The sequence below is a fragment of the Papio anubis genome, chromosome 4 (genome assembly GCF_008728515.1).
Source record: "Papio anubis isolate 15944 chromosome 4, Panubis1.0, whole genome shotgun sequence".
Classification (NCBI taxonomy): Eukaryota; Metazoa; Chordata; class Mammalia; order Primates; family Cercopithecidae; genus Papio; species Papio anubis.
In genome coordinates, this window is record NC_044979.1 from 33,369,076 (window position 1) to 33,393,719 (window position 24,644).

Here is a 24,644-nt window from a genome sequence, read left to right on the forward strand (position 1 = left end):
GCTAACACGGTGAAACCCCGTCTCTACTAAAAATACAAAAAACTAGCCGGGCGAGGTGGTGGGCGCCTGTAGTCCCAGCTACTCGGGAGGCTGAGGCAGGAGAATGGCGGGAACCCGGGAGGCGGAGCTTGCAGTGAGCTGAGATCCCGCCAGTGCACTCCAGCCTGGGAGACAGAGCCAGACTCTGTCTCAAAAAAAAAAAAAAAAAAAAAAAAAAAGACACAATGCCTCACAGGCCATATTAAAAATGTTGGGCATCAAACTATGTACAAATGTTGTGTTTTAAACATTTAAAAGTAGAGTAATAAGAAAAATGAAGACCACAAAAATATATTAATATTGGTCTCTTAATACTTCAACAAAACAGGAGAGTTTAGGAATATGATTTGAGGACAGTTGGAAAAACTTACTTTGGAACAGGCCTCAAATTGCTGGAACCAAATTATTTCCTAAAATCCATTCCACTTTGATTTTTCTGCAGTTCTCCAATGATTATACCAACTACTGAAAATATGCAAATATAGGTCCCCAACAGCTGATGATCCACTATAGAAATTATTAGGTTAGCTGATGATTCAAGCCCAGTAGGTTTCAGCACAAAGCATGTTAAACTGAAGTCTGATAAGCATTTCACAAGGTCTAAAATCTTCTGATAAACAATATGATGTAACATATTGGTTGATTTTTTGGATATTAACCCATCATAGCATTTGTGAAAAAATCCTACTTGGTCATGAGGTATAATTATTTGTATATGTTGCTACATTCAGTCTGCTAGTATTTCTGAGACTTTATATGTCTATATTCATATGGAATATTGGTCCACGGTCATCTTTACTTGTAACTGTTGTATCTGGTTTCGGTATCACAATGAACCTGAATAATTAATAAAATAGGAAATGTGACCTTTAAAAAACTAGGTACAATTAGACAATCAGTAATGCAGGAAAATAAGATGATATCCTTGGGTTCCCAGTACTAAATCGAAAATATGTGAATGGTGTGATTAAAAAGTGGTGAAAATAAATTTTACTTTATCGCTATAAAGCTAATGAAAACCTCGTTTCAGAAAAGAAATGAGACTATCATAATATTTACTGGTACATCCAATTCCTAGAAGGAAACTTTAAAAAGAGAGGGAGAAATGAAATCACTCCCCAATGAGAAGGCAGCCTGATCAAACCTAAAATGTTGAAAAAAAAGTTAAAGTGCAGAATTAAAAGACGTAATTTCTACACCTGTGACACTATCAAATTGGTTGTTTTCAATGTGGCTCTTGAAAATGGTTTGATGGGAGCCAAAGTGTCTTTTGGCTTGTGAGGCTAAGTGATAAATTGCTCATCCAGCACATTCTCCCTCTCCAAACCCATAGAAGCCTTCATTACACTCACAGTGACAGTTGGTTAACAGGTCTGGATAGTCTGGATAAAAACTACTCGTATTAAAAGTTTAGAGCTCTATTGAAAGTGTTGAAAATAACTTGAAAAGTGTTCTTTGTAGTGAAATAATATTGTAAATGGTTAGTCGCAAAATATAATTGTGGATTTAACAGCTATGGGTATTTTTTCTTTTTAACTGGAGAAGCCTGCTGATCAAAGGGGAAGTCTTAAGAGAATTAATTAAAAATTAATTAAAAATTTATTTAGTTCTCTTTTAAACTGTGTTTAAAATGTGATATTTATTGCAGTTGTGAGTAATATTATTGAGAATACAGAGTTAAATTAACCTACATATTTTTATAACTTATCCATGTATTTAAAAATCTTATTAAACCCATTTTCTCATTATTCAGCTACATCAAGAAAGGCGGCATAATTAAGTTATTATTAAAACATTATTATTGCTAAAGAAGTCACTGATAAAAATTCATTTTTGTCCATTGACAAGTATAGATACCTAACATTAACACAGAGGAAAAGAAGACCTAATGAGAAGCATAAAAACTAAAAAGAGAACGAATTAATTTGATTACATGATTTGATACTGAAATACCATATTCCAGAACTCATTTTTTGCCCATTTTTTTTACCATTTGTTAAGAAAGAATTAGCAGCTAATATGATGTAATTTGTTACAAAAAGTGCTGTTGCATAGTCTTTAATATGTGCTACATCAAATTAGGTCCCCACATGTAATGTACACATGTAATATGTATATGTAGTATGACAAATTGTCATACATACTATAGGCAGTTCTTAACCATCACCCAAATTCTACTCTATAATACTTCTTTATTTGGTAGTATAATTAATTCCATCCACTTCCTCTAGAATCTAGTCCTGTTTTTCAGAGTCAGATTCAAAGAGAGAATGATGGCAAGTACAGGTTTGTAATGTGTGCAACTATAAATTATCCGCCCATCTTTGAGATAATAGCCAGAACAAAAGTGTAATTATGGGAAGAATAGTAGCAAGTAGTATTCACAATTTTATATGGGGGGGAAAGAAAAAAGGTCCTTGTTATAAGTAAGTAAGTGAATTGGCAGAGTAGTTTTTAGTTCATGCCCTTCCATGTTAGAACATAAAAATCTATCAGGGTAGCCAGGCGTTGGGGCTCAAGCCTGTAATTCCAGCACTTTGGGAGGCTTAGGCAGGTGGACCACCTGAGGTCAAGAGTTTGAGACCAGCCTGGCCAACATGGTAAAACTCTGTCTCTACTAAATAATAATAATAATAATAATAATAATAATAATAATAATAATACAAAAATTAGCCGGGCAGGGTGGTACACGCCTGTACTCAGGAGGCTGAGGCACAAGAATCACTTGGGCCGGGCGCGGTGGCTCAAGCCTGTAATCCCAGCACTTTGGGAGGCCGAGACGGGCGGATCACGAGGTCAGGAGATCGAGACCATCCTGGCTAACACGGTGAAACCCTGTCTCTACTAAAAAATACAAAAACCTAGCTGGGCGTAGTGGCGGGCGCCTGTAGTCCCAGCTACTCGGGAGGCTGAGGCAGGAGAATGGCGTAAACCCAGGAGGCGGAGCTTGCAGTGAGCCGAGATCGCGCCACTGCACTCCAGCCTGGGCGACAGAGCCAGACTCAGTCTCAAAAAAAAAAAAAAAAAAAAAGAATCACTTGAACCCAGGAGGCAGAGTTTGCAGTGAGCCGAGATCATGCTACTGCACTCCAGCCTGGGTGACAGAGAGAGACTCTGTCTCAAAAAACAAAATTTATGGAGGTACAGGGGACTATTAACAGTAATAAGTTTAGGCTTACAAAACCAGCTTGCATAAAATATAAGGATATAGAGTGCTGACAAGGTCAAATACATTTTAAAAATATACAAAATTATTAAAATTCATCTTCCACCAAATCACAGTATTGAGCATAATAACAGTAAACACAAAGGATTTTGTTGTGCCAAATAAATAAGAAAACACATGTAATGTGAGCTGCATTCAGCAGAAAATAAATATCCAAGAATGATGACTATGATGATAAGAATAATTAGGCTAAAACATCTTACCATATATACATAATTCTTCAAAAGTATCTTTTAGGAGTAAGGTTTATACTCTTTGACCCAGGAGTTCCCACTTTGAGAATATTTTTCTAAGGAAATAATTAGATACGTGTGCCAAGATATATGTGTAATGATTTTTATAAAAGTTAATTAGAACAAAGATATTGCTAGCAACCTAGGTTTTAAACAAAAGGGACTAATTAAATCAACCAGAATTCATCAACACCATGCAAAAATGATAAATGATGTTATAAAATATTATATGACACAGTACATTTTCACAATACATTGATAAATGGTAAAATTTTGTATGTCTAGAATGTTGTGTTTTGAATATATGTAAATAATCCATACCGGTTATTTGTATTTTTCATTTATAGACAAATTTTACATATATATTCATATATAGTGAAAAAACAGATACGTGAAATGAGCAACTCTATCTAGGTCGTGGTTACTTGTGTCTTTTAATCTTTCATTTCCATTTTCTTCTTTTCTGCATATTCAAATTGTCTATGTCATTTTGCATAATTTTTATAATGTCAATATCAGTCACTAGTCTACTAAGGGACTTTTTAATAGACACTAATAGAACTAGGAAAGGTATTTAGTGGAGTACATTGATGGGATTTGGTTGAGGTTCTATAGGATGCTAGAATCATAAATCAGAGATATAGCAAATGCTAGAATGAATACCTCATTCTGATTCTCGTAATCTATAGAGTCAACTTTAAGTATTTTTTTAGGCCACAATTTCTTTAAGATTCGCACATAGGTCTTCAAGCAGTTTAAGACACTAGTCCACTAAATCAAGCAGGTACTTCTTTGACAAGTTCATTTTATGAGATGATCTCAATTAATGCTAATGCTTTAAAATTAATAATTAGAGAATGTGGCCCTCCCTCCACGTCCTGAACAACTGAGGGGAAAAGCTAACAAAAAGAGGTTGGTAAAAGGATATGTGATTCCAAGGAGCAGATGGCTCTGGTGGTCTTCAGCAGGTGCTCATTTACATATTTTTGCCATAACCACCCTCTTCCTTCCCCCAGCATGGCAATATGCTCTGGCTTGAATGCACATTTATACCAGAAGCTTTTGGATTTGGTGAAAAATATACTGACTATAGGGTCTTAGGTTTTGTTTATTGTCCTGTCCCTTAGGCTAAGTACATGTAGTCTTAAACACATCCCTTAAACTTTGTGAATGTCCCTTATCCTCAACCAGGTTTCCCTGTCATACTATTCATACAGCGATAAAAGGAAACTAAATGGAAAATTGTGCTAGGGAGGGCTTGGATTTCAACCTAAGACACTGATAATTTAAGAGCCCAAATTTTGGAAAGAAGCAGAAATGCTGCTGTGGGTAAAGCCACAAAAATTGGAGGTCAAAAGACTCTGGTCATCTCCTGGTCACTAGTTATACGTAGTAGGACCTTCAAAACATGTAATTTCATTCATTCTCAATTTACGTAGGTACAAAATGTGGGTAGAAGAAAAGGAGAAGAGAAGGTGGAAGTTAAACTATATTATTTTTAAGGCCTTATATAAAATGCTTTAATTTTGTTCTATGATGTGAGTAATCTGGTGAAAGTTTTTCTTGAGAAAAGTAAATTTATTCCAAAATTTTAACTGATTTCATGTGCTAAAGAGAATATATAATAGAACCTCACAGAAACAAAATAATATGTAATGGTACATATTATTGAACAAACACTTTACCATTATACTTTATCTATGGTTAGAAAATAATTGATACATCCCTTTCCATACTAGTTAAATATAAAGGTTCCTTCTTACAAATAATATTTTCCCATATTATTGGTAGCATAAATTTTTGTCATTATGATCCTTTCGGACAGTAGAAATACTGTCTAATTTAGCCTTTAGAATACTAACGGAACTTTTGAAATAGTAAATAAATTTAACATTTCAAAGAAACTCTTCAGACTAGTTTAAATCATGTTTTGTGGAACATAACTAGTTTTTTTTTTTTTTTTTTTTTTTTTTTTTTGGACAGAGTCTCTCTTGTCACCCAGGCTGGAATGCAATGGCACGATCTTGGCTCACTGCAACTTCCGCCTCCCAGGTTCAGGAAATTCTCCTGCCTCAGCCTCTCAAGTGGCTGGGATTACAGGCACCTGCCACCACACCCAGCTAATTTTTTGTGTTTTTAGTAGAGATGGGGTTTCACCATGTTGGCCAGGGTGGTCTCAAACTCCTGACCTCAGGTGATCCACCCACCTCGGCCTCCCAAAGTGCTGGGATTACAGGCGCGAGCCACCGCGCCCAGCCCCATAACTAGTTTTTTAAGTATTTGTGATTTATTTTATACCTTCCAGGTATGATCATTTTGCAGTGTGTGTCATAAAATGAAATTAAATATAGAAAAAATCTTGTATACAAACTAATAGAATCATCTGGATTTTTGATGATGTAGTAAAACAATATTTTAATATATTTTATATATTTTATAAAATATATAAAAAATATTTTATATATTTTCATATATAAAATATTAAATATTTTAATATGCTACATAAGTAAAACTTTAAAAATTAAGAACAAGATTTTATTCAAAGTTAATTCATTTCTTGAACAAGATTTAATTGAGTGTCTGATGTGTTACAGCATTGCAGTAAGCATCAAAGTCTTTAAATAACATGAGGTGAGTATTTGAGATGCAAATCACTGTAATATCAGTTTCATCATACTGTTTTTTAATCCATATGATATGCTAATCTTTCAACTTGTAATAGCGTCCTCTTATCCCTGATAATTTTCAGTTATTTCGAACTTTTGAAAAATATAAATGTATAGACATTTTATATCCATGAGCTTGCTTAAACAAATATTATTAGAGATCACAGAGTATCCCACCAGTCTAATTATTTTTATTCTAGAGGGCAGAAAAATCGGCAGATTCAAATATAATACAGGTGAATCATTTAGAGAGTGAATTACGTCATCTCCTAAAAGGATGATATCTTTTGTGTTGAAATTTCATAGATTTTCAAGAGAAGATGACAGTGAATCATACTCAAAGGTGACAAACCCATAGACTTTTTTATGTTCTAATAGAAATGCATTTCCACCCCTGAAAGAAAACAGTGATGAGATTCTGAAATCTGAACAAGTTATCAAGTTTTCAAGCAAGTATAATCAAACACAATAAAAATACTTATAGGAAAAGAAATGTTCAAAATCTTGTGAACCATCTATTTTTCTTGCAATAGTTGCTTCAAACCCAAAGAAAATTGAGTGCTTCTCTATTATTGAGACTTAAATATGTTTTGAATAACTGAGTGTCTAAACTTTTCAAAAATCCACTCTCCAGTCAACAATTTAATTGGATTTTAAGTTTCTAAAATTGACATTGAGGACAAATGTCAAGGAGAGGAGAAGGAGAGGACAAATCTGTCATAAGTCATAGCATTTTCAATGATGATAAAAAAGTCAATCTAACTGCTTCAGTAAATGATTTAATTGGCTTATGCGTAAATGCAAGGAAAGATAAATAATGTAATTATTACATAAATGTAAAATGTTTGTAATTAGCTCTTTTAAAAGTCTAGGGCAACATTAATGCATAGATAATTATATCAAAGGTTGCAAATTAGTTTCTAGTGGTCACCCACAATTCAGTTAAGAGGACCAAATGGTCACATTTGACTACCTCTTACTCTTGTTGACATTTCATATTTTCTTATGTATTTTCTTATGTATTTCTTATGCAGTTTAACAATTAATTTTTATAGGTAGCCAACTTTTAAAACGTTATTCCTTCTGAGGCATAAGAAATCAAGCATGAAGAGCACACCATTGCCCCTACCCACATCAAGCTTCTGTCTCTTCTCACTTCCCTCACTAAGTTCCAGGCAAAGTGTCCAGCTTTCACCTCTTTAAAAGTAAAGTCGTCCCTCCATATCCACAGAAAATTGGTTCCAGGCCGGGCGCGGTGGCTCAAGCCTGTAATCCCAGCACTTTGGGAGGCCGAGGCGGGTGGATCACGAGGTCAGGAGATCGAGACCATCCTGGCTAACATGGTGAAACCCCGTCTCTACTAAAAATACAAAAAACTAGCCGGGCGTGGTGGCGGGCGACTGTAGTCCCACCTACTCGGAGGCTGAGGCAGGAGAATGGCGTGAACCTGGGAGGCGGAGCTTGCAGTGAGCCGAGATCGCGCCACAGCACTCCAGCCTGGGTGACACAGCGCGAGACTCCGTCTCAAAAAAAAAAAAAAAAAAAAAAAAGAAAATTGGTTCCAGCACTCCCCCTCAAATACCAAAATCTGCCATTACTGAACTCCCTTATATAAAATGGTGTAATATTTGCATATAATCTATATACATCCTCCCATATACTTTAAATAATCTCTAGATTACTTATAATATCTAATACAATGTAAATGCTATGCAAACAGTTCTATACTGCATTCTTTTAAATTTGTATTATTTTTATTGCTGTATTTTTAATATATTTTTAGATATTTTTTAATTCTCGGTTGAATTCATAAGTGCAGAACCAACAGATATAGAGAGTTGACTGTAATAGTTAATAAAAATCATGCAATTGAAAAACAAATTCACATTGAACATTTTATATTCATACATAATTTTAAAGTCCTCATTGATGTATCTTAAATTATTTTGTTTCTAAAATATAGAGATGTATGTTGAAATTAAGTGAAATTATCCTATGATAATAAGGATTGAGTAGTGTTCAATTGTGTTGGTGAATCTGCCGCTTTTTAGGCATATTCAAAAAGTGGAATTGAACTGCTAAATAAGTTTACCAATAAAAAATTAAGATTAAATTAATAAACACATATATAAGCCTCAAAATTGGGTAAGGGTATTTTATGAAATCAAACATTTGTGTAATCATTCTCAGGAATAAAAGAGACAGAAAAAGAGTGCAGTGGGGCAATTTTCTTCCTTTAGAAATAGCTTGGATTTCATTTTTGTCCTAAAGAAACAGAAGTGTAATATGGAACATTTCACATTGACAGATCTATTACCTTAAAAACAAAGACAAAGTGTAACAAGCAGTTTAACAAAAGTGAAGAGGAATTCTGTTTAATTTGGAGCTGTAATAGGAATCATGATGCAAGAACTTAAAACTGCAGAAGACAACAAATAAGGTCTTTGTCCAATAAATATCTTACCAAGAGCATCAGCATCCTCTTTTTTTTTTTTTTTTTTCTTTTTTTCTTTTTTTCTTTTTTGAGACAGTCTCACTCTGTCGCCCAGGCTGGAGTGCAGTGCAGTGGCACAATCTCAGCTCACTGCAACCTCCGTCTCCCGGGTTCAAGCAATTCCTGTGCCTCAACCTCCCAAGTAGCTGGTGAGCACCACCATGCCTGGCTAAGTTTTGTGTCTTTAGTAGAGATGGGGTTTCACCATGTTGGCCAGGTTTAAGCCCTCAAGTCATCTGCCCGCCTGGGCCTCCCAAAGTGCTGGGATTACAGGCATGAGCCAATGCGACCAGCCATCATCCTTTTGTTAAAAACAGATGCCAAATGCCATCAGGGAAGTTTAGGACGTACACAGGAGAATATATTATAGAAAGAAGTGAAGTCAAATCTTCTAAGCTTATCTGAAAATTCTATGATGAAAACTAGATGTCTACATTCAAAACTTTCTCTTTGTTCTTCAATCCACCGTACCATGTTACCTCTCAGGATTATCTTGAGGTGAACAATTCCTACTCAAACACTAGAAACAATTGGGAAAACACTAATTCTATTTTAAGCCTGATTGGATGTGCACTCATAGGGAGTTTGGTGAAGGTAGTCACATAATGACTCTTCATAAGAAAATGTTTGACAAGCTGTCAAAACTCTTTTGGAGAAAGCAATGGTGGATAGAGTTGCTCTAAGGAATACATGTCAATTCAGTTATCTTATTCCTATATCACATTTTGATGGCAGCTGAGTGATCTCTGTGGATCTCATACTAGAAATTAGGTTAAAGTAAAAAAAAGAGTCAGATTGATTTTGAAGAATTTAGTTAATGTTATAAGAACAGTGGTGACATTGGTGCCAAAATTTTAACATATGGTAAACTTTTAAAAACTAAGATTTAAAACAAATTCTTGACATATACAAATTCAAGTTTATGACTTGACCAAATAATAAGTTTATGACTTGACCAAATAATTCAATACAGACACTGTAGTTCAGAGGTTCATATTTCAAATGTCAAAAGCTAGAATCTGAAAAGAAAAGCTGTCAAGAAATAGGGAAAGAAGGATAACTCTCTGAAAGCAGACCAAAACTCGTAATCTGTCATCTGGGTAATGAGGCTAAGAAACAGCTGTATTGTAGACATATGGAGGAGAACATGATTTAAAAAAAAAAAAAAACTCTATCTCCCATGAACATTTTTTATTGACTTGATGTTTCCTAAGGAATGTCATCCAGCTACTTTAGCTTTGAGCCAGGTGGGGTGGTTCATGTGTGTAATCCCAACACTTTGGAAGAATCACTTTAAGCCAGTAATTCGAGACCAGTCTGGGCAACATAGTGAGACCTCATCTTTACAGAATATTTAAAAATTAGCTAGGCATATTGATGCATGCCTACAGTCCCAGCTTCCAGGTCCGACCTGCAGACCCTGACCCAGAGATAGATGAAAGACTTACACTGACACAGATATTTTGCCTGTCAGCACAGTTAAAGGGCTCTGCTGCCTGAGTCTGCAGTGTCACCCCAATAAACTGGTGAAGTTTGAATTTATTTAGTATAGATTAAATGACAACGGCTTTGGGTCAACACAGCTGTGGGTAATTAATCTGGTCTCCCTCCCCTGGAGAGAGCAGTCTTGCCCTCCAATGATCAAAGGTCAGTCTTAGGACCACATGAGTAAACAAGCTATTTAGATATACTCCCCTATATTCTTTATATCTACGCCCTAAGCTTTTAAGTGAATTCAGCTGCCTTCAGCAAAATCTTTTACTGAAACTATTATAAAACCTTCCAGACTTCCAAGAAGGTTTGCATCTTTACAATTTTTCCCACAACCCTGACTGAACTCCCATACCCAACTACTCAGGAGGCTTGGGTGGGAGGATCTTCTGAACCCAGGAGGTTGAGGCTGCAGTGTGCCACGATTGTCCTACTGCACTCCAGCCTGGGCAACAGAGCAAGACCATGTCTCAAAAAAAAAAAAAAAAAAAAAAATCTAAACTTTAGCTTTGGCATTCCAGGGTCTTTTATGACCTTGATCATGACCTCATGTGCCTCTCCTCTCTATTCTCTCTGTTCCCTACACTCTATCCACACTAGACTGACTACTCACCTGATCAACAGATTTATTGACTAGGAAGCATTGATGAAACTCTGTTTGTCTGAGTTCCTCTCTCTGTAGCTTTGAGGATCAAAATCTTACATAAACTGTAAGGCTCAGTTCAATTACTCAAATCCCCTCTCTTTCAAGAAAATTCCTCTGCTTACTTACTGAGAATTATGCTTTTATCTGTACATACATATCTTGCTTTGAATCTGTAATTGACTCATCACATTCTGCCATAAATTACAGTTGATTGTATATATCTGTCTTTTCCCTATATATAGCCCTAGAGTACAGACAAGATATTAGTCTCTTTGTACCACATTTATATCTGAAAGATTTGTAGAATATAACTAAATGAATTAATAAACAGATTAGGAAATCTTAGATAATGCTATATTTAAATATCCTTCATCCCGTTTTATATAAATAGAAAAAATGTTCTCTGGAATTTTCTGCCATATGTCTACTTTGACACTGGAAAATGAGCACCTAAGCATTATTCTAGGGCAGTAATATATCTCTTAAAAATTATTATTAAACTCACCCTGTATTTTTATCTTCTGATGCTCAACTATAGCAATCTGTATTCATCCACAATAGCACCACACATTTCCTTCTCATTTGGGATTACGACAATCCCTGGTAAAAACATCGCACTGACTGCTCTCAATGCTGAAAACTAAAGTTAGAGACATGAGAAATTGTTATATGTATGAGAAATATTTCTTTACTGTGCAATAACTGTAGGGTATTCTACAATGACATTCTGAATTTTCCTATGTAGTTAAAAGGAAAAGTATCTTTGTGTTTACTGATTTTTTTAAAAATGCATTATTTTGAAGTTATAGTCCAACATAAACTCAGGTCTCACCAGAGGCTCTTAGCAGTTAACATCTTCTAACCAAGGCTTGTAATGTTAATATTTTATGAAGAGACTGAGTTAAGTGATCAATATAAGAAATACCTCTGCCAGAAAATTGTGTGTGTACCCTATTCTGTTGATTCCACAGTAGTCAGCTATTTGTTTAGACTCTAGAACATATAGGCCTCTAGGCAAAAGTTATTCAGAACTGAAATATCTGTTTGAGACAGGAATAAAGGAGGAAGGGAGTGTATAGGGGAGCAAACAGCATCAGCGTCAGGGTTATTCCTTTCCTTTCTTCATTACTCTGACTCTGAGTTTCTATTCTCATGTTACTTTGACTTGCTCCTTTAATGATGAAGAGCTCTGATTCACCCATGCTTTTAACTGACCCACATCTTACTGCTGCTTCAATTTTTTTAGTTCACCTGGTTGCTGATTATTTACATGAACCTTAGACTTCATGCCCCTGCTTTATCTCTCTTATTTTCCTATCTGGCATTGTATACACCTCTTGCCTGGACATACTACACTTGTCTGTGTTCTACTTTCCTCATGGCTCTTCAGGGAACTTCTCTCCTCACTGCTGGAAGAGGTAATCATAAATAATAATAGTTTCCCCTTCTCAACTTTTCTCAATACCAGTTGCAACCCAGCTTTGTGTGAGTGTTGTTTTTTTTTTTTTTTTTTTTTTTTTGAGATGGAGTCTCGCCCTGTTGCCCAGGCTGGAGTGCAGTGGCCAGGTCTCAGCTCACTGCAAGCTCCACCTCCCGGGTTCACGCCATTCTCCTGCCTCAGCCTCCCAAGTACCTGGGACTGCAGACGCCCGCCACCTCGCCCAGCTAGTTTTTTGTATTTTTTAGTAGAGACAGGGTTTCACCGTGTTAGCCAGGATGGTCTCGATCTCCTGACCTCGTGATCCGCCCGTCTTGGCCTCCCAAAGTGCTGGGATTACAGGCTTGAGCCACCGCGCCCGGCCACAACCCAGCTTTTTAAAGGTGTTGAATTTAAAACTTTTACTGTGATAAATGGATAACGGAGAACAATGGCATATCAGAATTCCAGGCTGTGTAACAAATTACTAGAAACTGGAGGACCTCAAAAACCAAATTTAATCTCTCACAGTTCTGAATCTTGTAAGTCCAAAACTAAGGTATTGACAGGGTTGGTTTCCCCTGCAGGGAGAGAACTGATTCCGTGCTTTTCTCCTAGCTTCTGGTGGTTGCTGGCTGCATTGGTTTGAATGTTTGTTCCCTCCAAAACTCATGGAAAAACTTAATCCCCAAGATGGCAGTATAGAGAGGTGCAGCCTTGAGGAGGTAATTGGTCATAAGGGCTCTACCATCATGAATGAATTAATCTGTTCAAGGGTTAATGTATTAATGGGTTTTCAAGGGAGTGAAACCGGTGGCATTATAAAAAGAGGAATAGAGACCTGAGCAAGCACATTAGCATGTTCGGCCCCCTCACCTTGTGATGTCCTGAGCTGTCTTAGGACTCTACAGAAAATCCCCACCAGCAAGAAGGCTCTCACAAGATGCAGTCCCGCAACCTTCTTTTTTTTTTATTTCTTTTTTTTTTTTTTTGAGACAGAGTCCCCGTCCATCACCCAGGCTGGAGTGCAGTGACCTAATGTCGGCTCACTGCAACCTCTACCTCCTGGGTTCAAGTGATTATCCTGCCTCAGCTGCTTGAGTATTTGGGATTATAGGCACATGCCATCATGCCTGGCTAATTTTTGTAGTTTTAGTAGAGACAGGGTTTCACCATGTTGGCCAGGCTGATCTCGAACTCCCAGCCTCAGGTGATCTGCCCACCTCAGTCTCCCAAAGTGCTGGGATAACAGGCATGAGCCACAGCACCCAGCCCGTACATTTTAGCCTCCATATATATTTTTTTTCTTTCTTTCTTTTTTTTTTTTTTTACTTTAAGTTCTGGGGTACATGTGCAGAATGTGCAGTTTTGTTGCATACGTATACATGCCATGATGGTTTGCTGCACCCATCAACCCATCACCTGCATTAGGTATTTCTACTAATGCTATCCCTCCCCTAGCCCCTTTTTGCTGTGCAGAAGCTCTTTAGTTTAATTAGGTCCCATTTGTCAATTTTGGCTTCTGTTGCCATTGCTTTTGCTGTTTTAGACATGAAGTCTTTGCCGATGGCTATGTCCTAAGTGGTATTTACTAGGTTTTCTTCTAGGATTTTTATGGTTTTCGGTCTTACGTTTAAGTCTTTAATCCATCTTGAGTTGATTTTTGTATAAGGTGTAAGGAAGGGGTCCAGTTTCAGTTTTCTGCTTATGGCTAGCCAGTTTTTCCAACACCACTTATCAAATAGGGAATATTTTCCCCATTGCTTGTTTGTGTCAGTTTTGTCAAAGATCTGATGGTTGTAGATGTGTGGTGTTATTTCTGAGGCCTCTGTTCTGTTGCATTGGTCTATATATCTGTTTTGGTGCCAGAACCATGCTGTTTTGGTTACTGTAGCCTTGTAGTATAGTTTGAAGTCAAGTAGCGTGATGCCTCCAGCTTTTTTCTTTTTGCTTAGGATTGTCTTGGTTATGCAGGCTCTTTTTTGGTTCCATATGAAGTTTAAAGTAGTTTTTTTCTAATTCTGTGAAGAAAGTCAGTGGTAGCTTGATGGAGATAGCATTGAATCTATAAATTACTTCAGGCAGTGTAAACGGTATTCAAATAGGAAGAGAAGAAGTCAAATTGTCTCTGTTTGCAGATAACATGATTGTATATTTAGAAAACTCTATCATCTCAGCCCACAATCTCCTTAAACTGATAAGCAACTTCAGCAAAGTCTCAGGATACAAAATCAAAGTGCAAAAATAACAAGCATTCCTATACACCAATAACAGACAAACAGAGAGCCAAATCATGAATGAACTCCGATTCACAATTTTACTAAGATAATAAAATACTTAGGAATACAACTTACAGGGTGTTGGGAACAGGCCCCCCAAAATCTGGCCATAAACTGGCCGCAAAACTGGCCATAAACAAAATCTCTGCAGCACTGTGACATGTTCCTGATGGCCATAACACCCACACTGGAAGGTTGTGGGTTTACTGGAATGAGGGCAAGGAACATCTGGCCCGCCCAGGGCAGGAAAACCACTTAAAGGCAGTCTTAAGCTAGCATGAGTGTTCTGTGCCTTAAGGACATGCTCCTACTGCAGTTAACTAGCCTAACCTATTCCTTTAATTCAGCCCATCCCTTTGTTTCCTATGAGGGATACTTTTAGTTAATTTAATATCTATAGAAACAATGCTAATGACTGACTTGCTGGTAATAAATACATGGTAAATCTCTGTTCGAGGCTCTCAGCTCTGAAGGCTGTGAGACCTCTGATTTTCCACTTCAAACCTATATTTCTGTGTGTGTGTCCTTAATTCCTCTAGCGCCGCTGGGTTAGGGTCTCCCCAACTGAACTGGTCTCAGCAAGTGGCGTCCATCATGGGGGCTTGAATCCAGGTCAAAGGGTCGCCAGAGCAATGGTTGGAGAATGTGGAACCAAGCTGTAAGACACCTGAATACTCTAAAGCAATCCCCGTGGTGAGTAAGAAGGGGAGCTTGGAAGCATCAGGGTAACAATGCGATAAGTGTGGTTCATCCCACCTTGAAACTTTTTCACACTGATGATGGGGAAGAAGGAGAGTATAATGAAATAACAGAAGAGGTTACAGAGCAAGTTTATTTGCCAGCTAAAGCTAAAGTGGCAAAGGAGGGAGAGGTTCATCCCTACCCTTCTGCACCCCCTCATTATTGTTTTGAAGAAAATGACCCTCCAGATCTTTCTTTTGCAGAGGACAGTGTGCAAAAAGTAGTTGCCCCAGTGACTGTTTGAGCAGTGCCTCAAGCAACTGCTCTTAGTTCTATTCAGGCAGGAATTCAGCAAGCTAGACGAGAGGGTGATTTAGAGGCTTGGCAATTCCCTGTTAGAATACACCCTCCAGATCAACAGGGAAATATAATAGCTACATTTGAGCTTTTTCCTTTTAAATTACTCAAAGAATTTAAACAAGCTAATCATACTAAAAAATAATGTAGAAATAATCAGCAAGTCAGGCCGCCAGATAGGGGAAAAAGAAAACTACTGAGTCTGAAATATGTCCAAAATGTAAAAAAGGAAAACTTTGGGCTAATCGATGTCACTCTAAGTTGGATAAAGAAGGGAACCCGATTTCAGGAAATGCCATAAGGAGCCCATCCTGGGCCCCGTTCTAAACTGGGGCATTTCCAGCTCAGGCCATTCCCTCACTCCTGTACAACATCTGTCCCCCACCACAGCTGGTAGTGCCACAATAGATTTATGCTTCACAAAAGTAGTGAGCCTTCTGCCTGGGGAACCCCCACAAAAGGTCCCAACAGGAGTCTGTGGACCCTTGCTAATGGGGACAATAGGATTACTTTTAGGAAGATCTAGTTTAAGTTTAAAAGGGGTACAAATACATAGAGGAGTCATTGATTCAGATTACAATGGGGAAATTCAAATCGTTATATCTACTTCTGTTCCCTGGAAAGCAGAACCAGGAGAGCGCACAGTACAGCTTCTGATTATGCCCTATGTGGGAATGGGAAAAAATGAAATTAAATGAACAGGAAGATTTGGAAGCACAAATAAACAAGGCAAAGCAGCTTATTGGGTAAATCAAATTGCTGATAAACATCCTACCTGTGAAATAACTATTCAGGGAAAGAAATTTAAAGGCTTGGTAGATACAGGAGCGGACGTTTCAATCAATTGTCTACAGCACTGACCGTCCGCATGGCCAATTCAACCTGCTCAATTTAATATTGTTGGAGTTGGTAAAGCCCCTGAAGTATGTCAAAGTAGTTATATCTTGCATTGTGAAGGGCCATGGACAATCTGGGACTATTCAACCAATTATAACTTCTGTACCTATAAATTTATGGGGAAGAGATTTATTACAACAATGGAGAGCACAAGTTCTAATTCCGGAGCAATTATATGGCCCTCAAAGTCCACATACAATGCATGAAATGGGGTATGTCCCTGGTATGGGACTAGAAAACAATTTGCAAGATTTGAAAAAATCACTTCAAGTGGAAAGACAAAGCTCCCGCCAAAGATTAGGATATCATTTTTGATGGCGGCCACGGTCAAGCCTCCAGAACCTATACCTTTAAAATGGTTAACAGATAAGCCAATTTGGATAGAACAATGACAGCTAAGTAAAGAGAAACTGAAGGCTTTAGAGAAATTAGTTACTGAACAATTAGAAAATGGGCACATAGCTCCAACATTTTCCCCTTGGAATTCTCCAGAGCCATCAATTCAGTTATACAACCTATGGGAGCATTACAGCCAGGATTGCCTTCTCCTGCTATAATTCCAGAAAATTGGCCTTTAATAGTCATAGATTTAAAAGACTGTTTCTTTACTATCCCCTTAGCTGAGCAAGACTATGAACGGTTTGCATTTACAATTCCTGCAGTAAACAACCTGCAGCCTGCTAAGTGTTTCATTGTTTTACAGATGGGTCTAGTAATGGTAAAGCTTCTTATTCTGGATAAAAAGGTAAAGTTTTTCAGACTCCCTATACTTCAGCTCAAAAAGCAGAGCTTGTAGCCGTAATTGAGCTACTGACTGCTTTTGATATGCCTATTAATGTGATTTCTGATTCTTCATACGTGGTTCATTCAACACAGTTAATTAAAAATGCTCAGTTACAATTTCATACAGATGAACAACTGATTAAAAAAAAAAAAACAAAAAGGGGGAGAAATAGAGATTATGAAACAGCCCATACACAGTTGAATCTAGCATTAACTTTAAATTTTTTGAGCCTGCCCAAAGACCAGATGTTAGCAGCAGCTGAACAGCATCTACAGAAACCAGCTGCAAAGACAGAAGCAGAACAACTGGTTTGGTGGAGAGATCCAATAACAAAAAGTTGGGAAATGAGTAAAGTAATAACTTGGGGTAGAAGTTATGCTTGTGTTTCTCCAGGCCAAAATCAACAGCCGATTTGGATACCATCAAGACACCTGAAACCTTATCATGAGCCAGATTCCGGGAGGATCCCAAGGACCCCTGAGTTGCAGCCATGTTGAGACTGACACTGAGGAGGACACCAACTGTCACAAGCCACACCCATCAAACACAACCACCCATCTGGGGACAGATCAAGAAGCTGTCACAGATAGCAGAAGAAAACCTGAGGAAAGCGGGACAGCCAGTCACAATGAGTAATTTAATGATAGCTATGATAGCAATGATCACCATTACCATGAGTATTCCTTCACCAAGGGCTGACACAGAGAACAGTTATACTTATTGGGCATATTTATCAATCTTGTCTGGAAATAATGCCTAGATGTAATCACTCTATGGCACTGTTACTTATGCTTTCTGATCTCAGTATTTACCATAATAAATCTGCTCCTATAATTGAGGCATATCTCCTTCAAAAAACTATTTGTAAACAAAATTGAACATGGCCAGAAAAAATGAATGTGCTTGTTTAGGAAGATTGCATTGCAGAACAGGCACAGGTGCTGTGCAGCAAAACCTATGGAATCATTATTGATTGGTCCCCTCAGGGGACGTTTAGCTTGAATTGAACCTCTCAGTCTGTGTGCCACAGCCACACTATGTTCAGATGGTCTGAAAAAAATGGTCAGATGGTAGAAATGATAAGAAGTATGGCAAAAAGTTCCTATTATCTGGAACTGTAGTGGTATAGTGGCACCTCAACCTCAAATGATATGGCTCATCATAGGAGCTAAACATTGTGGCTTAATAAGATCAAAATTTGGGAAAGAATATAAAAGCATCTAGAAAGACACTCTACAAACTTGTCTTTGGATATTGCAAAATTAAAATAACAAATATTTAAAGCATCCCAGGCACAGCTGACCTTAATGTCAGGAACTGGAGTGCTTGAAGGAGCTGCAGACAGATTAACAAATAGTAACCCATTAAAATGGATAAAAACACTTGGAAGCTCTGTAATTTCAATGATGATTGTGCTTTTAATCTGTGTTGTTTGTCTTTGTATAGTCTGCAGATGCAGATCCGGACTCCAGAGAGAAGTAGCTCACTGTGACAAAGCCGCCTTTGCTTTTATCGCTTTGCAAATCAAAGAAAGGGGACATTTTTGGAACAGGTCCCCCAAAATCTGGCCATAAACTGGCCCCAAAACTAGCCATAAACAAAATCTCTGCAGCAGTGTGACGTGTTTATAATGGCCATAATGCCCACGCTGGAAGGTTGTGGGTTTACCAGAAGGAGAGCAAGAAACACCTGGCCTGCCCAGAGCAGAAAATCGCTTAAAGGCATTCTTAAGCCACAAACAATAGCATGAGTGATCTGTGCCTTAAGGACATGCTCCTGCTGCAGTTAACTAGCCCAACCTATTCTTTTAATTCGGCCCATCCCTTTGTTTCCCATAAGGGATACTTTTAGTTAATTTAATATCTATAGAAACAATGCTAATGACTGGCTTGCTGTTAATAAATACGTGGGTAAATCTCTGTTCGAGGCTCTCAGCTCTGAAGGCTGTGAGACCCCTGATTTCCCACTTCATACCTCTATATTTCTGTGTGTGTGTCTTTAGTTCCTCTAGTGCTGCTGGGTTAGGGTCTGTCCGACCGAGCTGGTCTCAGCACAAGGGATGTGAAGGACCTCTTCAAGGAGAACTACAAACCACTGCTCAAGGAAATAGGAGAGGACACAAACAAATGGAAAACCATTCCATGCTCATGGATAGGAAGAATCAATATCGTGAAAATAGGCTCCACATTTTAAGAAAATAATTTCTTTTTTTAAATAAATTATCTAGTTTCCAATATTTTTATAAGCAACAGAAAATGGACTAAGATATTGGCAGCCCTTGGTGTTCCTTGGCTTGTGATATATCACTCCAGTTTCTCCCTCTGTCATTACATGGTGTTATCCCTGTGCATCTCTGTCTCTACGTCTATTCTCTTCTTATAAGAAGGCCATTTATATTAAATTAAGAGCCTACCTTACTCTAGTAGAACCTAATCTCAACTTAATTACATCTGCAATAACCCTATTTACAAAAATGAAACATTTTGGTACTGAGAATTAAGACTTTGACATATCTTTTTGGGGGACACAATTCAACCTGTAACAAATGGTTATAGCCTATGCTGGCAGATCTAATTTGCTAGCAAAAATTTACAACAACTAAAAATTATTGCGATTTCTGACCAGATAAATGCACCCCTGCTTCTGCAGGATATAATTATGATGGCTTTCTCTGCCTTTGTTTTTCATCAAAGAAAACATCTCAAAGTCTGAATCTCATGCATACTAATGAGATTCAGTTGTTGTGTTTGTTTGCCATAACTGCAAATCGTTTCACATTTGTACCATTAGCAGATTTATATTTTATTTAATACATACTTATATTCCTATTTATTATAAGATACTGTTTTAGGAAAAATAAAAAACTTACATAGTTTGGATATTTGTCCCCTCCAAATCTCACATCTAAATTGATCTCCAGTGTTGTAGGTGAGGCCTAGTGTAAGGTGTTTGGGTCACAGGGCAAATCCCTCATGAATGGTTTAGTCTCATCTCAGTGGTAATGAGTGAGTTCTCCTCAGTTCTAATAGTTCCCAGAGATCTATTTAAAAGTCTGCCACCTCCCTCTATTATTTTTCGTTCTCTCTTACTTTCCACCATGTGATCTCTACATGCCAGCTCCCCTTCAACATTCTATCCTGAGTCAAAGCTTCCAGAAGCCCCCAGTAGAAGCAGATGCTGATGCCATCCTTCTTGTACAGCCTGCAGAACTGTGAACCAAATAAACCTTTTTTCTTCATAAGTTATACAGCCTCAAGTATTCCTTTCTAGCTACACGAACAGGCTAGACCATTAAATTTCAAAGTACTTACTGTAATAAATTTCCAAAAAGACAAAAAGTATAAATGAAGCATCATAGATTTGAATAGAGGCAAGAATGACAGCAGCTGACAGAATGAGGAAAGGCTTCCGAGAAAATACGGTTTTAAGTTTAGATCTTAAAGGATAAGAGCAGTAAAGGCTTACCAGAAAACTGAATTTGGTGGAAGGTTGTATATCTTTGTCCCCAAAATTTTGAAATTCTGTGATTTCATTTTCTCACAAATATGAAAATAGCTTATAATGGACAACATTTCAAGCAGAAGAAAATTAAATTATAAATAATTAAAGGACAAGGAGAGTATGTCTCAATGTGGTTGGAGTATGACTAAGGAAACTAATTGGAGATAACACTGGAATGTTGGCCCAGTGTATGACTCAGGCTAGTTCCCAGCAGTCACAGGCCAAACTCCTGATCTCAGGATCAACCTTGATCAGAAACAGAGAACATATAAACCTTCTTAGTCAACAATCTTGGGTTAAGTTTCAAGTCACCTTTGCAGCAAGTTTCTGGCTGGTCCCTAAACCCTAGTCATGTCATTTGTGTCAATCTATAAAAATATAAAAGGGCACTGTGGGGACTGGGTATTTCTATGCATTACCAGAGGAAATTTGAATAGTAGTGGCACCTTTGAAGAGCAATCTGATGCCACTTATTAGAAATTAAAATATATAAATTATTTAGGCAGAATTAATCTATTAAAAATCTATCCTAAAAGTGTTAAGGAGAGAGTAAAGATCTCTCTCTTTATCTGCAAGGATCTGCTTCTGTTTTAGTGCAAGGATATTTATCGTAGCATTGTTAACAGTGAAAAAAGAAAAGAGAAAACAACAACAAAGTGAACACCACCATCAATAGAGGAACAATTGAATTAAACAACATTTATAAATAACAATTCAGCATGAGTGCCATGTTGCTGTTTCATCCATTTGAGCTAATCTGGTCTCATGTTTTCTCTCTAAAGGATTATTCTATTATGATAATTAATAGTATTCTCTCAGTTTTCCTTTAGAAAAGATGTAGAGTACATATATTCTATCATTATTTTTGAGTATCTTGACTAAGCTTCATGGAAACCATTCACTTTCTTCTTTACAAATTTATTTTTTGGAGAAAAAAATACATTTATTATAGGTAATCTAGAAAATGACATAAGCAAAATCTTACCCAGTAGTTAATATTATATATCCTTCAATCTGTATTCTCACAGTATTTTTTCCCATGAAAAACATTTTTCACCAAAATGATATCAGATTGAACAACATGTGCTGTTGGATGGTGAATTAGATTCTTATTTTTTCTGTAACAAATCTATTTAGTGGTTTAAGACAAGACAAATTTATAATTCTACAATTCTGGAAGTCAGAAGTCCCAAATGAGTTTCACTCGACTGAAATTAAGATGTCAGCAGGGCCATGTTCCCTCTGGAAGTTCTAGGGATGACTCTGCTTGCTTGTCTTTTCTATCTTCTAGAGATGGCCTGGATTCCTTGGCTCCTGGCCTCTTCGTCTGTCTGCAGAATGAGTAGATTTTAGCTGCTCTTGCCACAAAAAAATTAATTAATTGAAATATAATTATGTGAGATTATGTATATGTTAATTTGCCTCACTAAAGTAATAATTTTACTATCTATTTATTTACTATCTATTACTATCTATCTAAAAATAAATTTACTATCTATCTATTAGTATCTGTATCCCATAACATCATGTTGTATACATGTTGTTGTATTTGTTGTATAACAAATAAATACACACAATAAAATTTATTTTAAAAACCAACACAAGAACCTGGTAGACTGACATCTTTAAATCTCTCTCTGACTCTGACCCCTTCTTCTTTCATTGTATCTACTTTCCGACTCTGAAACTTCTCTCTCCCTCTAAGAAGAACCCTTATAACTATATTGGGGTCACCAGATAATTCACAATAATATTCACATATCAAGATTGTTAATTTAGTCACATCTGAAAAATCCTTTTTGCCATGTCAGGTAACATATTTACAGGTTTCTGAAGTTAAGATGTGGACATCCTTGAGGGGCCATTATTCTGTGGACCACCAATAGGTTCTCTAGAAGCCAAGGCTCAGATGGAGTTTGGGATGCAAGATGTTTTTCAGGGCTTAATCTGTGGAAGGGAAAGAAAATACACGTTTGGGTAGAGAAAGAAGTCAAACTTAGGCCTAACAAAGTCTCAGCCAGCCCAACAAGGAGCTCTACAGCAATTGCTACCCTTAGAGTATCCTAGGTCAGCCCCAAATAGCTAAGCATTTATACCCTGACCTGCATCAATCACTGAGTGATACAGGGAGTAAAATCAGGCAAAGCGGCTCTCTGCAGCTGGGGCAGGCCATGAAGAAAATGACAGCGGGAAGCTGTCTGCTCACCATACTTGCTATAGCTGGGCAGCAAGTCTAATCCTTGAAGAGGGAATGTGTGTGGCACATCCTTGGCTCACCTACATAATATATTTATAATGTATCTGTAGATCACTCTTTTATAACTTGATTCCTTCATTAAATATACTTTAAACATTTTCTAAATAATTGCATATTTCTTAATGTCTAACTAATACCAAGGTACCTGTAATAGATACCTTGCGGTTCAACATTTGGAGCATTGCCATTTTTTTACTCTTATAAACAATGTAGCCAGGAACTATAAACTATATCATAAAACTATATTCACCTAATATTCATCTTAGATTTGCACTTTCTTGTCTATCCAGAGTGATAATCACCTTTTTTCCATTCCCCCGTAACAATCAGATCATATTGGAAGAAGAAATGGTAAATCTTCTAAATCCAAACTTCTACAATTTATCTTCCAGAAGTTGTACTTTAGGACAGGATATTGTTTTTCTGGCATGAAGATCTAAAGTTTTCCTTATTAATATACTTTATCCTTTTTAATATCAATAGTAAGAAATCTTGACAAAGTTTATAAAAGCTACACATCAATTTTAAAAGTAAAAATCTAGAGTAGATATGAAGTTCTTCATTCATGAACCACCAGCCTCCTCATCTCAGGTACACTGGTCCTCTTCCCCTCAGCAGTCCCACTCTGTCTATCCATTGTCACACATTTTCACTTTATTATCATTGAGATACAAAGTTCCGCTCTCCCACTTATAGAGCTTTAAGCCAGGACAGAGATAATACCTTTAAACAATAACTACTAGTGAGACTTCTACATTCTCTTTACATGAAGCCAATCCTGGGTGCACATTTATGTAAATCAAGAAAAGTCATGAATTGTCCAAACACAGAGAAAGAACACTGGGAGATTAACAAACCCCATTCCTCTCTGGACCAAAATATTAGTCATTTTAGTAGTCATTCATACTTATTTTACTGGCAAATGTCTTTGTCCACATACACTAAGAGAACTGGGCCATGTTTGGGAACAAATTCATACCAAATAGTGGAAAACTTTGATAGTATTTTAAAATATGAATCTATTTTTCCATAGATACATTAACAATTTTCCAGAACAAGGAAGTAAAATTGCATTGAGAGGAATAACTTTATATATTCTTAAATACATCTCACACATAATTGCTTAGTACAGAATTTCTCTTATGCCTGTTCCTTCCACTGTTAAAAGAACACCAACTTTCTAAATTTAATTGGCTACTAAACTATCATGTCACAGATTAGTCACATGTAAATTTAACATATCATATAAAGAAATATTTGGGGCAAATAGTTATAGTATTAAATGCCCAGTGAAAATGCATTGAAATAATTTTGAGTTTGATGGAAAAAAAATCTCATATACCTAAAGTATCCTACTTCATTCAAAAAGTCAAAATGAAATATTCCTGTGGACATACAAAAGTTATATGATAAAAATGATTTGTTATATAACTAGAAATAGTTTATTACTAATGTGAGTCCATTTTTGCCAGAATTTGTCAGCAAGTTGGTATTTGCATATCTGAGTATGTACTTTTTTTTTTTTCTCTTCCAAGGTAAGGAGTGTTATACCTGAATATAGAGCAATCACTATGAAAAATTATTGATGAAAAAATGTCAGTAAGCTAGTGTTCACTTTTATATAAGGGTGTTGAGTGGAGATTAAATAAATTGAATTAAGTCTGATCTGACAGTTG